The sequence below is a fragment of the Ailuropoda melanoleuca genome, chromosome 4, assembly GCF_002007445.2.
Source record: "Ailuropoda melanoleuca isolate Jingjing chromosome 4, ASM200744v2, whole genome shotgun sequence".
NCBI classification, from domain to species: domain Eukaryota; kingdom Metazoa; phylum Chordata; class Mammalia; order Carnivora; family Ursidae; genus Ailuropoda; species Ailuropoda melanoleuca.
In genome coordinates, this window is record NC_048221.1 from 66,006,166 (window position 1) to 66,019,894 (window position 13,729).

Below are 13,729 nucleotides of genomic sequence, written 5' to 3' on the forward strand. Positions count from 1 at the left end.
AGGGTAAGCTGCTTCAGGTTGCTCTATGTGGCTTTTGTTCCCTGAAGGCTTTTTGCCCACTTCAGAGCATGAAAAAAAAAGTAAAAATGGCAGGGCCCCAACTCCAGCCCCAGAGCTGAATGATCCCTGTCCCCACTCTTCAATGCACCCTCAGGGAAAAGCAGTCAGTCCCTTTATGTGCACCAAGCTCTCCAGACTCCTGCAATGCACATCCTCACCAATCCCCCAGGGGAGGAAGGGGTGTCTCATCTGCCCTGCCTCTCGCTGGGCCCCTGCTCAGGGAGCAATTGCCTGATCGAACTCGCACCCATGGAAACTGCTCCTCACTGGAAAAGGAGCAGGGTCTTGCAGTGGTTGCCCCTTGCTGGGCCCCTGCTTGGAAAGTGGTCATCTGATCGTGCTTGCACGATCAGATGTTGGTTTGTGGTTTATGGAAACACCTAGCTGAGAGGCCCCTCCAAGTCTCGCTAATTTTAGCCAACTTCCTGTTCCAATGCTTGGGAACTCTGATGCACTCAGGTACCCCTGTTCTTTCTGTGACCCTGGGGATCCTGAGACCACACTGTTCCACCTAGGATTCTGCCCCACTTTGCCACCTGAGCAGCTTTCAGGCAGGGATGCTCCTCACGGGAGCAGACTTCTAGAAGTTATAATTTTGCACTCCACTTCTATGTCATTTTCTGGTAGCTGGCTTTCAGAGGCTCCCTCCCCTCTAATTTATCTTCCAATATATCTGCTCAGATTCACATCTCTACACCTCTTACCTTGCAAAAAGTGGTTGCTTTTCTATTTATAGAATTGTAGCAGTTCTTTTCTTAGATTTCAGGTTGAATTCACAGATGTACAGAATAATCTGGTAGATATCTACGTGAATTTAAGGGACCAAATGAAACGAGGGTCCCCTACTCTTCCACCATCTTCCCTCCAATCTCAGTATTTATTTCTCACCTCCATCCAGCTCCCAGCTGCTCCCTCAGAGTCCATTTCTACTGACTGTTTCCACCCCTACCCCCCACCGCACGCATGGTCCATACTCTCCTAACTCCTTTTGTGTTTTAGAACCTTTCATTGAAAACTGGACATTTTAAATAATACAATGTGACAACTCAGGAAATCAGATTTCTCCCCTCCCCAGGTTTTATTATTGTTGTTGATATTGTTTGCAGATACTATTTTTACTGTTTATATTTGTAGTGACTTTCTTGGACTAGTTATTTAAAGTCTGTATTCCCTCTAGTGTCTGGTCACTGAAGTCTCTGCTTGCTTAACTTCATGGTCAGCTAATGATTGATGAGAAATTCCCTTAAATGCTTCAAACCATTATGTCTTCCACCCTTTACCAAGAGGCTGTGTGTGTGATGGGGCATGCCTTTAATATTCAGATTATTCAACACTCTGCCTTACTCTTTGTTTTCTGCTTTGCAAGGGTGCTAGGTCATCCAGTGCTGAGAGACTGGGGCCACCGCAGGTCTTTCCTTGTCATGTACACAGACCCAGGTATGAAGGTTTCTAGATCTCCAGGAACAGAATGTCTCCTATCCCTCAGAACTTTTCAATTCCCTCTAAGACATCCTGCCCCAAATCTTCCTTTTAGGTTTTTACCAGGCTCTTGTTTGCTCCAAATGCCTTAGAAGCCTCAGGCAGCTGCAATGTTAAACAATTGCTGTTGATTATTTTCAACAAATGCTTTTACCAGAGAACAAGGTGTATGTTAGGTCAGATAATGAAAAAACACTATAAATGAAGCTCTTCCAAGGAACACTGAAACAGATCAAATAGTAAAAATGCTCTAAAAATGAAACTTTTTAACATGCTCCAAACATGGTCTGCTCCTTCTGGTAGCTACAAGGCTTCAAGGCCTTCTGAAGTTGTGAGGCTTTTCAGGGCCATCACAGATATGGGGGAGGGCAGATGGGAGCAGGTAAGGGAAGAATGGGAATAGGTCAACAACACACTGTGCTATTCTTAGGAGGTTCATCAGGTTTGGTTGTGTTTGTTTTTCCCTGAATGAATGCTTTCCAGATTAAGACTTTGGTTTATGTTCATCGTTCTTAAAATCGTTGGAGTTAACCACTTTGAGGGGTGTGTGAGTTGTTTTGATGGACGTGCAGATTTACTGAGTTCCTCAGTTTGCCATTCCTGAAGTCCAGACTATCATTTCTTTACATAGCTGTTTCTGTTTCCCTACTATATGGCAAGGTTTGAAGGCTAGAATAATTTTTAAATCATGATTTTATCTTCTCTATTTGGTCCAGTATGGACATATAGCAGGTGTGCAATAAGTGCCTGTTAAATTAATAGCAGAGAAAATTCTTTAATAGTACAGGCAGGTCCATCCAAAGCCTACACTGAGTTCCTTCACAAAGATCCAGAAGAATGGAGGCGAAAGTGTCAAGGGGCAAATCTTATCTATGATGTGGTGATAGCAGAAGGCCCACACATCTGTTGGAAATTAACTGCAATAATTATAGAGTGCTATCAAACCTTACTTCAGGGTACTACTCCACCAGTGGTATGCAAACCTCCTTTTTGCCCATCATAGAATTTCACATAACTATTGGGACTTTGAAGATAACATTGTGCAACACATCCTCTTTCAAATGAGAACTCAGGGTAATAGGAAGTTAATGTGCTCAGAGTAACACAGTTAATTTGAGGTAGGGCCCAACTTTCATATCCTGTAGTTTAGTGCTCTTCCCCAACTTCCTACTGTTCTTCAAAGCAGAAGGCATGGGAACCCAACATATGAATCTCTACTGGGGGTGGAGCACCAAGAATAGAGATGAATAAGCATTGGGCTTGGGTTTGGAAAATGAAAGTTCAGGTCTGATTCTGCCACTAATAATTGTGTGATTTGTTCAGATACCTTCACCACTTTGAGCCTTGGCTCCTCTAGGGCAAAATGTTCATGATAACACTTACCCAACTAGGCTACTGGGGGAATTAAGTGAAATAATTTGTGTGAACCTTATACTTACACTCTTAACAGTCACAAGAGTGGGGAAGAAAACTTATAGAAGAAAATGACCCTTCTGGGTTGTTTTCCTTTTTCTTTTTCTCTTTCTTTCTCTCTCTCCCTTCTTCCCTCCCTCCCCCTCTCCCAACCTCTCTCTCTCCCAACCTCCCTCCCTTCTTTCCTTCCTCCCTTCCTTCCTTCTTTCCTTTTTGTAAAAACTAACCTCATATAAGGAAATGTCTTTGAATGCACATATCAAGAGAGTAAAATATCCCCTCAAACTAAAAAAAGAGCTAGTATGTTTTAGTTCACCCTAACTCTGGACAAATAAGTCATTGCTCATATTCATAGCTGGGGATAAAGTTAGGTGCCAAATTAGAAAACAAATAAAAGGAATTTTAACCCCCCTCCTCTCTTAGTCTTTGAAGGCTCAAGCAGACTGATAAAGTGTGTTTGGTCTGCGCACTTAATTTCTTTCCTACTTTACAGTGCCAAACACTGTGCTGAGATCTTAGTAGTCAAGTGTTACTTAAGACACAGTCTCAACTCTCAGTTGTTCTAGAGCTGCAGCTGACATCACTAAAAGAAAATGTGTGCCTCTGTTAAACAAACTCATAGGTGCAGTAGTGTGGTCTAATAGATCCTTGTTGTAGGTGGAATTGTGTCCCCCCTGAGAATTCATATAGTGAAGTTTTAATCCCCAGTACTTTAGAATGTGACTGTTTGGAGATAGCGTCTTTAAAGAGGTAATTAAATTAAAATCATATCATGAGGGTGGACCCCAATCCAACATGATTGTGTGTGTTTTTTTGTTTTTGTTTTTGTTTTGTTTTTTTGTTAATAAGGAAAGGAGGTCAGGATACAGACACATCTGGGAAAAGATCATGTGAAGATGCAGAGAGAAGACATCCATCTACAAGCCAAAGAGAGAGGCCTCAGGAGCAGCCAAACCTGCTGACACCTTGATCTTGGACTTATAGCCTCCAGAACTGTGAGGAAATAAGTTTCTATTGTTTTAAGTCATCCAGGTTTTGGTACTTTGTTTTGGCAGTCAGAGCTAATCAATATATCCTCCACTGGGATTGACCCACTAGGGACATTATACTATCACAGTTGGTTAAAAATAGCATGAACATGTATAATTTAACTCATACATTGAGATGTTATTAAATGTATTATGGTGCTGAGAACTCTAAATATAACATTTTATTAACCTAGTTTTATTGTACCTAAGCCCACATGTTTCCCCCTACACGTATCTGGAGGATGGAGCTGGGCTGCCTGTTCATGTCTAAAGGAAAGATGAGGTCTTGTAGGAATAGAAAAGACACCACTAAGTCCTAAGTTATGAGACAGGATTTGAAGCAGGGTATTAATATGGAAAAACGCTTATGTTATAAGGTTAGAGAAAAAGAGGAAGATGATAAATCTTACATTTAATGTAATTCTTGTGTAGAAACAAAAAAATTATCCATCTTATGTATGGAAAAAATATTGGCAGGAAATACATCATAATATCTTATGGTAATTGTTTTGGAAGCTGGTACTAAAGTTTATTTTTTCTTCTTTTCTATTATCTTCTTACTGAGTTTTCCACATTTTCTCTAGTGGGCCTATTTACTATTCTAATGAAAATAAAATCAATAAGGTATGTCTTGTAAAAAGATCCCAGATTTGATGCTAATTTCTGGAATGTATGGCTGTCCCTTCCCTGCTTCTAAATATTTTCTCACATGTAAACCAGGTAAAATAGGAACCTAAAAAACTTCTATTATTTAGGCTCAGATGATTTGAACCCTTTGATAATTCCTCATACTTTTTATGAAGGGACAGAGTTAATAAAGTAAATTTATATCCAAACCAGTTCAATGACTATTCTACTTTAAAAAATCAAATTGTTTCTAAATACTTTAAAAAAACAAATAAAATTCCAATATAGCAGTGTCATGTCTGCATATAAAAAATGACCTCTCTCTGATGCTATCCATTAAAAGAGCTCTCAGAATACTCCTTAGAAGATACTTGATTATCTTAGGTTTTGGTATTGTGTATGTAGATACTAGCAAATACATACATGGTTAATGGCCATTTTCTGACAGCTTCACATATATTAACTCAAGAAGTCCTCACAATAATCTTAGGAGGTATACTAATTTTTCCAAGGAGGAAAGTGAATTACAAAGAGGTGAGTAAGTAGTGGAGCTGGGATGTGAACCCTGTTGGCCTAGCTCTGGGGCTCTTGCTCTTAACTACTCCCTCTGTGGAGGGGACTTGACACAACATCTCTGGTCTTATAGAACCATCAACAATGTGTTTAGCCGGGACCTTACCTTCTTCTTCGTTTCTTCTTCCATGTGAATTAGTGAACTGGACTCTGTCTGCCTGGTGGGGTGTAGTGAGGTGGAAACTGTTTACTGATTGCATGTCCCTGGAAGATGGAAAAAACTACTCTGTCGGGAGTAGTATCATCTCCTGCTCCACCCCCATCATTCATTTATTCTTATTTTTAAAATTCTGGTGGACTTTGTTAAAAGTTTCAAACAATTCAAATGAACTCTGGTCATAGAGTATGATCACATGCTTCTCTCTTCTATTCATTTTGTAACAACTTTCTCAAGTTAGAGATGCCCAATTTAACAGAGAATAAATTAGTATCCCAGTAATATATCTTGGGAAAGTGTAGAGAAAATACTCCCTTGCTGCATTTGGCAAATCACATAAGCAAGCAAGCTCATGTTCTTAGAAGAAATTCAATTCTTAGAAACTCTCCCCCATCACACAGCTGTGAGGACAACTGCAGATTAATTAATTTAAGTGAATAGGCAGGGATAAATACAAGAGAACCTTTTCTGAAGATGGCTTTGTTGGTGCTTTAAATTGAAACTCCACAGATGGAAAAACCTATTTAAGTGACCAGTTCATTGAGCAGGCTTCTTATTTGTATGCGTGGAAAATCCAAGAGACCCATCCACGGTGCCAGCCAAGAGGCTGCCCATGGGAGACGTTCATCACTCCTCGCTCTTTCTCTTCTGGCAGAGGCCTGCACCACAAAGACAAGATTCCTTGTCATTTAACTTTGATGAAGCGGTTTTTCACTTTCAGGGAAGTTCCCAGTTGAGTGTGAGGGTCAGTCAATTTCAGCCAAGAGGGATGGCCAGGCAACTTCCCCTGATGTGTCCAACCTTGGGTGGATGTGGCTGCAGTCAGGAAGGCAGAGTTGCTGGATCCTTGCTGAGCTTTGTGATGGCGGGTCCTCTGATTGTTCTATGCAGGGAAGTCAGGGGTTAGATTCTGGGACAGCCTGTTAAATCGGGGTAAAAAGGCCAAAGAACGGACTGCCTTTGGGGAGAGAGGGAATAGAAAGCCAGGAGCAGGGCTGTTGGCCTTCTGCCTTGCCTGTGGCTGGGTTACTGGGGGAGCTGCCTGAATTGTCCCTAGCATGTGGCCTGAGGAATGAGTTGAAGGGCCTCCTGCCCATTGCTCTCTGGCCAAGATGTGCTGGGGTCCAAAGGTCAGCCTCTTCTGCAGCTCTCTCTCCTAAAGGAGCCCAGTGCTGGAGCTTTGGTGGCTGCTTCACTGCTCTATTATTTCCTTTCTATTCTCCTCTGCCTTCTAGCACCCACTGACCAGCAATAGAGATGGGTTTCCTATGGGATCATGAGGTCTCCTTTCATTTACTTTTTTATGTATTTCTTTCAAACTTTAAAAGTCAAAGAGAAAGTGCTGACTCTAGAGCAATCTGGCAGCAGCTTGGGCCAGAGATGAGGACTGTAGCTCCCATCTCACTCACAAAATCTGTGGCTCCTTGGAGAACTCAGGTTACAGGGTTTACAGACATAGGGGCAGGGGGTGTACTCCTACCCATTTAAACTTCCCAACGGCTAGTTTTGTTAGCTACTCAGTCGAGATGAAAATACACAGTCCACAGCTTTATTGAATGGAAAAAAGATATGAGAGGGGTGCCTGGCTGGCTCAGTTGGTTAAGCATCTGACTCTTGATTTCAGCTCAGGTCATGATCTCAGGGTCATGAAATGGAGCCCGCTTAGGATTCTCTCTCTCCCTCTCCCCCTCCCACTCCCCACCCCAGCTTGCAGCTCTCTCAAATATATATATATATATATATATATATATATATATATATATATGACATAATTTACAGTGCTTTGAAACCACAACCGTTTTTGAAACTATAACCATTCAAATATATGCAAGAGCTCATTATAGCTAAAGACTGCTGCCACTGTATAACAAAGATGGTGTAGTCCCTGTGTGTGGAAAGCTGATTATTAAACCCATTTCTTGAGTTATCATCATTCTTCGACAAGGCTCAGGATTGAATCCAGCCTATACTCTACAGACTAAGAAATAATGCAGCACATACCCTATCATGGGCACCTAAAAGGTCACCTCCTTCCTTCTGATGGGAAGTTGTATCCAGGGAACGTCATTCCTACTTTGACTCATTCCACAAATATTATCAATCACTCACTCCGTGGCCCCATACATTCGATTTTACAAAGTGAGCAGGCTCACTGAACCCTCTATCAGACTTTTAGGAGGTGTGGGGAAGCTCCGTGGTGTCATTCTTTTGGCATCCCCAGCACCCAGCACGCATGTCTGACAAATAGCAGTGGCCAGGAATCTGACAGATGAAAAGACAAATCAAACAGCGAGCAACTGCTTCTCTTTGTCTTTGCTAATGCTTACAAAGTCTTTTACATCTTTTTTGCTAAAGAGCCAGCAAACTTCAAAGAGCTTTTACAGAGGACTCGCAACATTGCCAAGGAGATCTTTGTAGGTTCTCTTGGTATGTTTGCAGATTTTAATAGGCCAAACATTTCTATTCTGTTCCAATAACTTGAGAAGTAATAAGTCGAGAAGGGTATTCTTGGGTGGGGGGATAGAAAAAGTGAATTATACAACAAACTTGACTGTGATCTTGCTTACATATTGGTCTTTATATTTTCTTCAGTAATATCTAATTCAATCTTGCAGCTACTTAAACAGAAGTTAGAAGGTAGCACTTAAATGTTGACAGAATGATTGATGGCTCTTTAGGTCAGCGGAGACAACAGTGTCATGCTTATGGAATTTTGCCTCCTCTATCGTAATGGAGATGGGACACCACATTAAAGTGAATATGCCACTCTTAACCAGAATAAAGAGACATATAGATAAAAACACAGTAATAGTAGGGACCTCAACACCCCACTATCAGAAATAGACAGAACACCCTGGCAAAAACTAAGCAAAGAATCAAAGGCTTTGAATGCCATACTCGACGAGTTGGACCTCATAGATATATATAGAACACTACACCCCAGAACCAAAGAATACTCATTCTATTCAAATGCCCATGGAACATTCTCAAGAATAGATCATGCTCTGGGACACAAAACAGGTCTCAGCCAATACCAAAAGATTGAAATTATCCCCTGCATATTCTCAGACCACAACGCTCTGAAATTGGAACTCAACCACAAGGAAAAACCTGGAAGAAACTCAAACACTTGGAGGCTAAGAACCATCCTGCTCAAGAATGACTCGATAAACCAGGAAATCAAAAAACAAATTAAACAATTTATGGAGACCAACGAGAATGAATACACAACGGTCCAAAACCTATGGGATACTGCAAAGGCAGTCCTAAGGGGGAAATACATAGCCATCCAAGCCTCACTCAAAAGAATAGAAAAATCTAAAATGCAGTTTCTATATTCTCACCTCAAGAAACTGGAACAGCAACAGAGGGACAGGCCTAACCCACTGACAAGGAAGGAGTTGACCAAGATTAGAGCAGAAATCAATGAATTAGAGACCAGAACCACAGTAGAGCAGATCAACAGGACTAGAAGCTGGTTCTTTGAGAGAATCCATAAAATTGATAGACCACTGGCAAAACTTGTCCAAAAACAAAGAGAAAGGACTGAGATTATTAAAATTATGACTGAAAAGGGAGAGGTCACGACCAGCACCATTGAAATTGCAAGGATTATTAGAAACTTTTATCAACAGCTATATGCCAAAAAACTAAACAATCTGGAAGAGATGGAGGCCTTCCTGGAAACCTATAAACTACCAAGACTGAAACAGGAAGAAATAGATTTCTTAAATAGGCCAATTAACTATGAAGAAATTGAGTCAGTGATAAACAACCTTCCAAATAATAAAACTCCAGGCCCAGACGGTTTTCCTGGGGAATTCTACCAAACATTCAAAGAAGAAATAATACCTATTCTCCTAAAGCTATTTCAAAAAATAGAAACAGAAGGAAAGCTACCAAACTCATTCTATGAGGCTAATATTACCTTGATCCCCAAACCAGGCAAAGACCCCCTCAAAAAGGAGAATTACAGACCGATTTCTCTAATGAATATGGATGCCAAAATCCTCAACAAGATCCTTGCTAATAGAATCCAACAGTACATTAAAAGGATTATCCATCATGACCAAGTGGGATTCATACCTGGGATGCAAGCATGGTTCAACACTCGCAAATCAATCAATGTGATACATCATATCAACAAGAAAAGACTCAAGAACCATATGATCCTCTCAATTGATGCAGAAAAAGCATTTGACAAAATACAGCATCCTTTCCTGATTAAAACCCTTCAGAGTGTAGGAATAGAGGGTACATTTCTCAATCTCATAAAAGCCATCTATGAAAAGCCTACTGCAAGCATTATTCTCAATGGGGAAAAGCTGGAAGCCTTTCCCTTAAGATCAGGAACACGACAAGGATGCCCACTCTCGCCACTATTATTCAACATAGTACTAGAAGTCCTTGCAACAGCAATCAGAAGACAAAAAGGGATCAAAGGTATCCAAATCGGCAAAGAAGAAGTCAAACTGTCTCTCTTTGCAGATGACATGATACTCTATATGGAAAACCCAAAGGAATCCACTCCCAAACTATTAGAAGTTATAGAACAATTCAGTAAGGTGGCAGGATACAAAATCAATGCCCAGAAATCAGTTGCATTTCTATACACGAATAACGAGACTGAAGAAAGAGAAATTAGGGAATCCATCCCATTTACAATAACACCAAAAACCATGCGTTACCTTGGAATTAACTTAACCAGAGACGTAAAGGACCTATATGCTAGAAACTATAGATCACTTTTGAAAGATATTGAGGAAGACATAAAAAGATGGAAAAATATTCCATGCTCATGGATTGGAAGAATTAACATAGTTAAAATGTCCATACTACCCAGAGCAATCTACACTTTCAATGCTATCCCGATCAAAATACCGAGGACATTTTTCAAAGAACTGGAACAAATAGTCCTTAAATTTGTATGGAACCAGAAAAGGCCCCGAATCTCCAAGGAACTGTTGAAAAGGAAAAACAAAGCTGGGGGCATCACAATGCCGGATTTCGAGCTGTACTACAAAGCTGTGATCACAAAGACAGCATGGTACTGGCACAAAAACAGACACATCGACCAATGGAACAGAATAGAGAACCCAGAAATGGACCCTCGGCTCTTTGGGCAACTAATCTTTGATAAAGCAGGAAAAAACATCCGGTGGAAAAAAGACAGTCTCTTCAATAAATGGTGCTGGGAAAATTGGACAGCTACATGCAAAAGAATGAAACTTGACCACTCTCTCACACCATACACAAAAATAAACTCCAAATGGATGAAAGACCTCAATGTGAGACAGGAATCCATCAAAATTCTAGAGGAGAACATAGGCAACAACTTCTATGACATCGGCCAGAGCAACCTTTTTCACGACACATCTCCAAAGGCAAGAGAAATAAAAGATAAAATGAACTTATGGGACTTTATCAGGATAAAGAGCTTCTGCACAGCCAAGGAAACAGTCAAAAAAACTAAGAGACAGCCCACGGAATGGGAGAATATATTTGCAAAGGACACCACAGATAAAGGACTGGTATCCAAGATCTACAAAGAACTTCTCAAACTCAATACACGAGAAACAAATAAACAAATCATAAAATGGGCAGAAGATATGAACAGACACTTTTCCAATGAAGACATACAAATGGCTAACAGACACATGAAAAAATGTTCAAAATCATTAGCCATCAGGGAAATTCAAATCAAAACCACACTGAGATACCACCTTACGCCAGTTAGAATGGCAAAGATAGACAAGGCAAGAAACAACAATTGTTGGAGAGGATGTGGAGAAAGGGGATCCCTCCTACATTGTTGGTGGGAATGCAAGTTGGTACAGCCACTCTGGAAAACAGTGTGGAGGTCCCTTAAAAAGTTAAAAATTGAACTACCCTATGACCCAGCCATTGCACTACTGGGTGTTTACCCCAAAGATACAGACGTAGTAAAGAGAAGGGCCATATGCACCCCAATGTTCATAGCTGCATTGTCCACAATAGCCAAATCATGGAAGGAGCCGAGATGCCCTTCAACAGATGACTGGATTAAGAAGCTGTGGTCCATATATACAATGGAATATTACTCAGCTATCAGAAAGAACGAATTCTCAACATTTGCTGCAACATGGACGGCACTGGAGGAGATAATGCTAAGTGAAATAAGTCAAGCAGAGAAAGACAATTATCATATGATTTCTCTCATCTATGGAACATAAGAACTAGGATGATCGGTAGGGGAAGAAAGGGATAAAGAAAAGGGGGGTAATCAGAAGGGGGAATGAAACATGAGAGACTATGGACTATGAGAAACAAACTGAAGACTTCAGAGGGGAGGGGGTGGGGGAATGGGATAGACTGGTGATGGGTAGTAAGGAGGGCACGTATTGCATGGTGCACTGGGTGTTATACGCAACTAATGAAGCATCGAACTTTGCATCGGAATCCGGGGATGTACTGTATGGTGACTAACATAATATAATAATAAAATTAAAAAAAAATAAAGTGAATATGCCAGCACTATAATTTAGAGTCAGATTTGAAAGGAAAGGGGAACTGAATTCAAGTGTCCTTTTTGTTTTTGTTTTTGCTAATGTCGTACTGATTTTTAAATGTAAAACCAATTCAATGCCCATGATTGCTACTACTGATACTGAACTTGGGAGCCCTTCATAGCTCCATAGCCCTGATGCCATAAATTGGCTGCAAAGCCTCAGTTTTACCACAGATAGGTCATAGATGAGGCCACTGACAGGGCAAATTAGTGCAGAAATGGGTTTGGTGAGGAAGATAGTGTGGGACTTGGATTAGAGATGTTAGTGGGGATCCCATGGAAGGGTCTAGCAGGCAATTGAAATATGAATCTGGAGAGCATGAATAAAGACCAGTGAGCAAAGTGGATTTGGACATGGTTCAGAGTCTAAAGCACAGGTTGGCAAGGTTTTGCTGTAAAGGCCAAAGAGTAAGTATTTTAGGCTTGTGGACCATAGGGTCACTGTAGCAGCTCTGCCATTTTAATGAACAAGTAGCCTAGACAATATGTAAATGGGTCAGATGTGGCTATGTTCCAATAAAATTTATTAAAAAAAAAAAAAACTAGAGTTGGAGTGGGAGTCAAGGGAAATGAAGAGAGGGTGGAATTTGGCCAGAGGGATGTAGTCTCTTGACCTCTGCTCTAGATTATGGGAATTAATGAAATTATGAAATGAGTATGTGGGGTGAACAGTGTCCAGAAGAAAACCTGAGAAGTGTTTATGTCCTAGGCAAAGGCAGAGAAGGAGCCAGGGAAGAAAAAAGAAGCATTTCCAGAGGAAAGAGGTAAATCCAAAAAGCCAAGTGCTTCAGAGACAAGGAGCTGGAGTTTTAAAGGGAGAGGAGTGTACAATGATGTTAAAATAACACCTAGAGGTTCAGTCAGAAGAGCATTGTGCAGGGACTATTGGAAATTGTTTGTAGGTATGTCTGATTTTTTAGAATGCAGCCAAGGGAGGGATGGGCATGTAAGGCCATTAAGTAGTGGTTGTCAAGGTGATGAGGGACAGTGGTAAATACATGGATGTCTTTTGAGGTTGACGGGAAAGAAGCTGAGAGAGTGTGTGGCAGAGGGCCTCAATCTTCTCAGGATCAAGGGAACTTAGGATATTCATGGCCAAGTGAAACACTCACCTGCTGTAGGCACCAGCTGCTAAAGAAAAGACCACGTCTGCCTTCAAGGAGTTCAAAGATAGTAGGAGGAATGTGACAGTGACCAATAATTATAACATTATAAAGAGTGCTATAGTAGAGTCTCAAGAATGATGTAACAGCGTCCCATCCCCCAATCCCCACCCTAATCCCCTTTGGAATTGTATTGCACCAATGACTGTCACCACAATGCCTCAAGTTAAAACAGACACAATTGTCAGCTGGTTGATTTGGTCAGTGTTGACACACAGGCTGGGCTGAGGTCAGATCCAAATTGCTGAAATTATACCGAGCAACATAATGTTCACTTTACTTTGTAGGGAGCAGACAGCACTCAGCGCAAGTGGTTATTTTAACCTGCAGAAGAAAGACATGGGTTTTGCAGGGGCTGAGAAGAGGGTAAGAGAGGTGAGGCTGGACAAGGGGGGTTGCTAAGTGCCACGTGACCTCTTGAAGGAAGAGTGGTTTTTAAAAGCTCATCTTTCAAAGAAATGGCATTGCAAGTGGCCGACCTCAAAATCTGTCCCAATTCTCTGGGTTATGGCTCTCTAAGTGCTCGTGCTTTATTTAACATTTATATGGGAGTGAACCTGTAAATTTTCTGAGAGGTGAGGAGACTCATCTCCATACGATGTCTCATTTAATATATTATGGTTGATGGCATATGTAATTTGTCTGACCTCTTCATGTGCTCAGTGGCAGGGGTGCGTGGCTA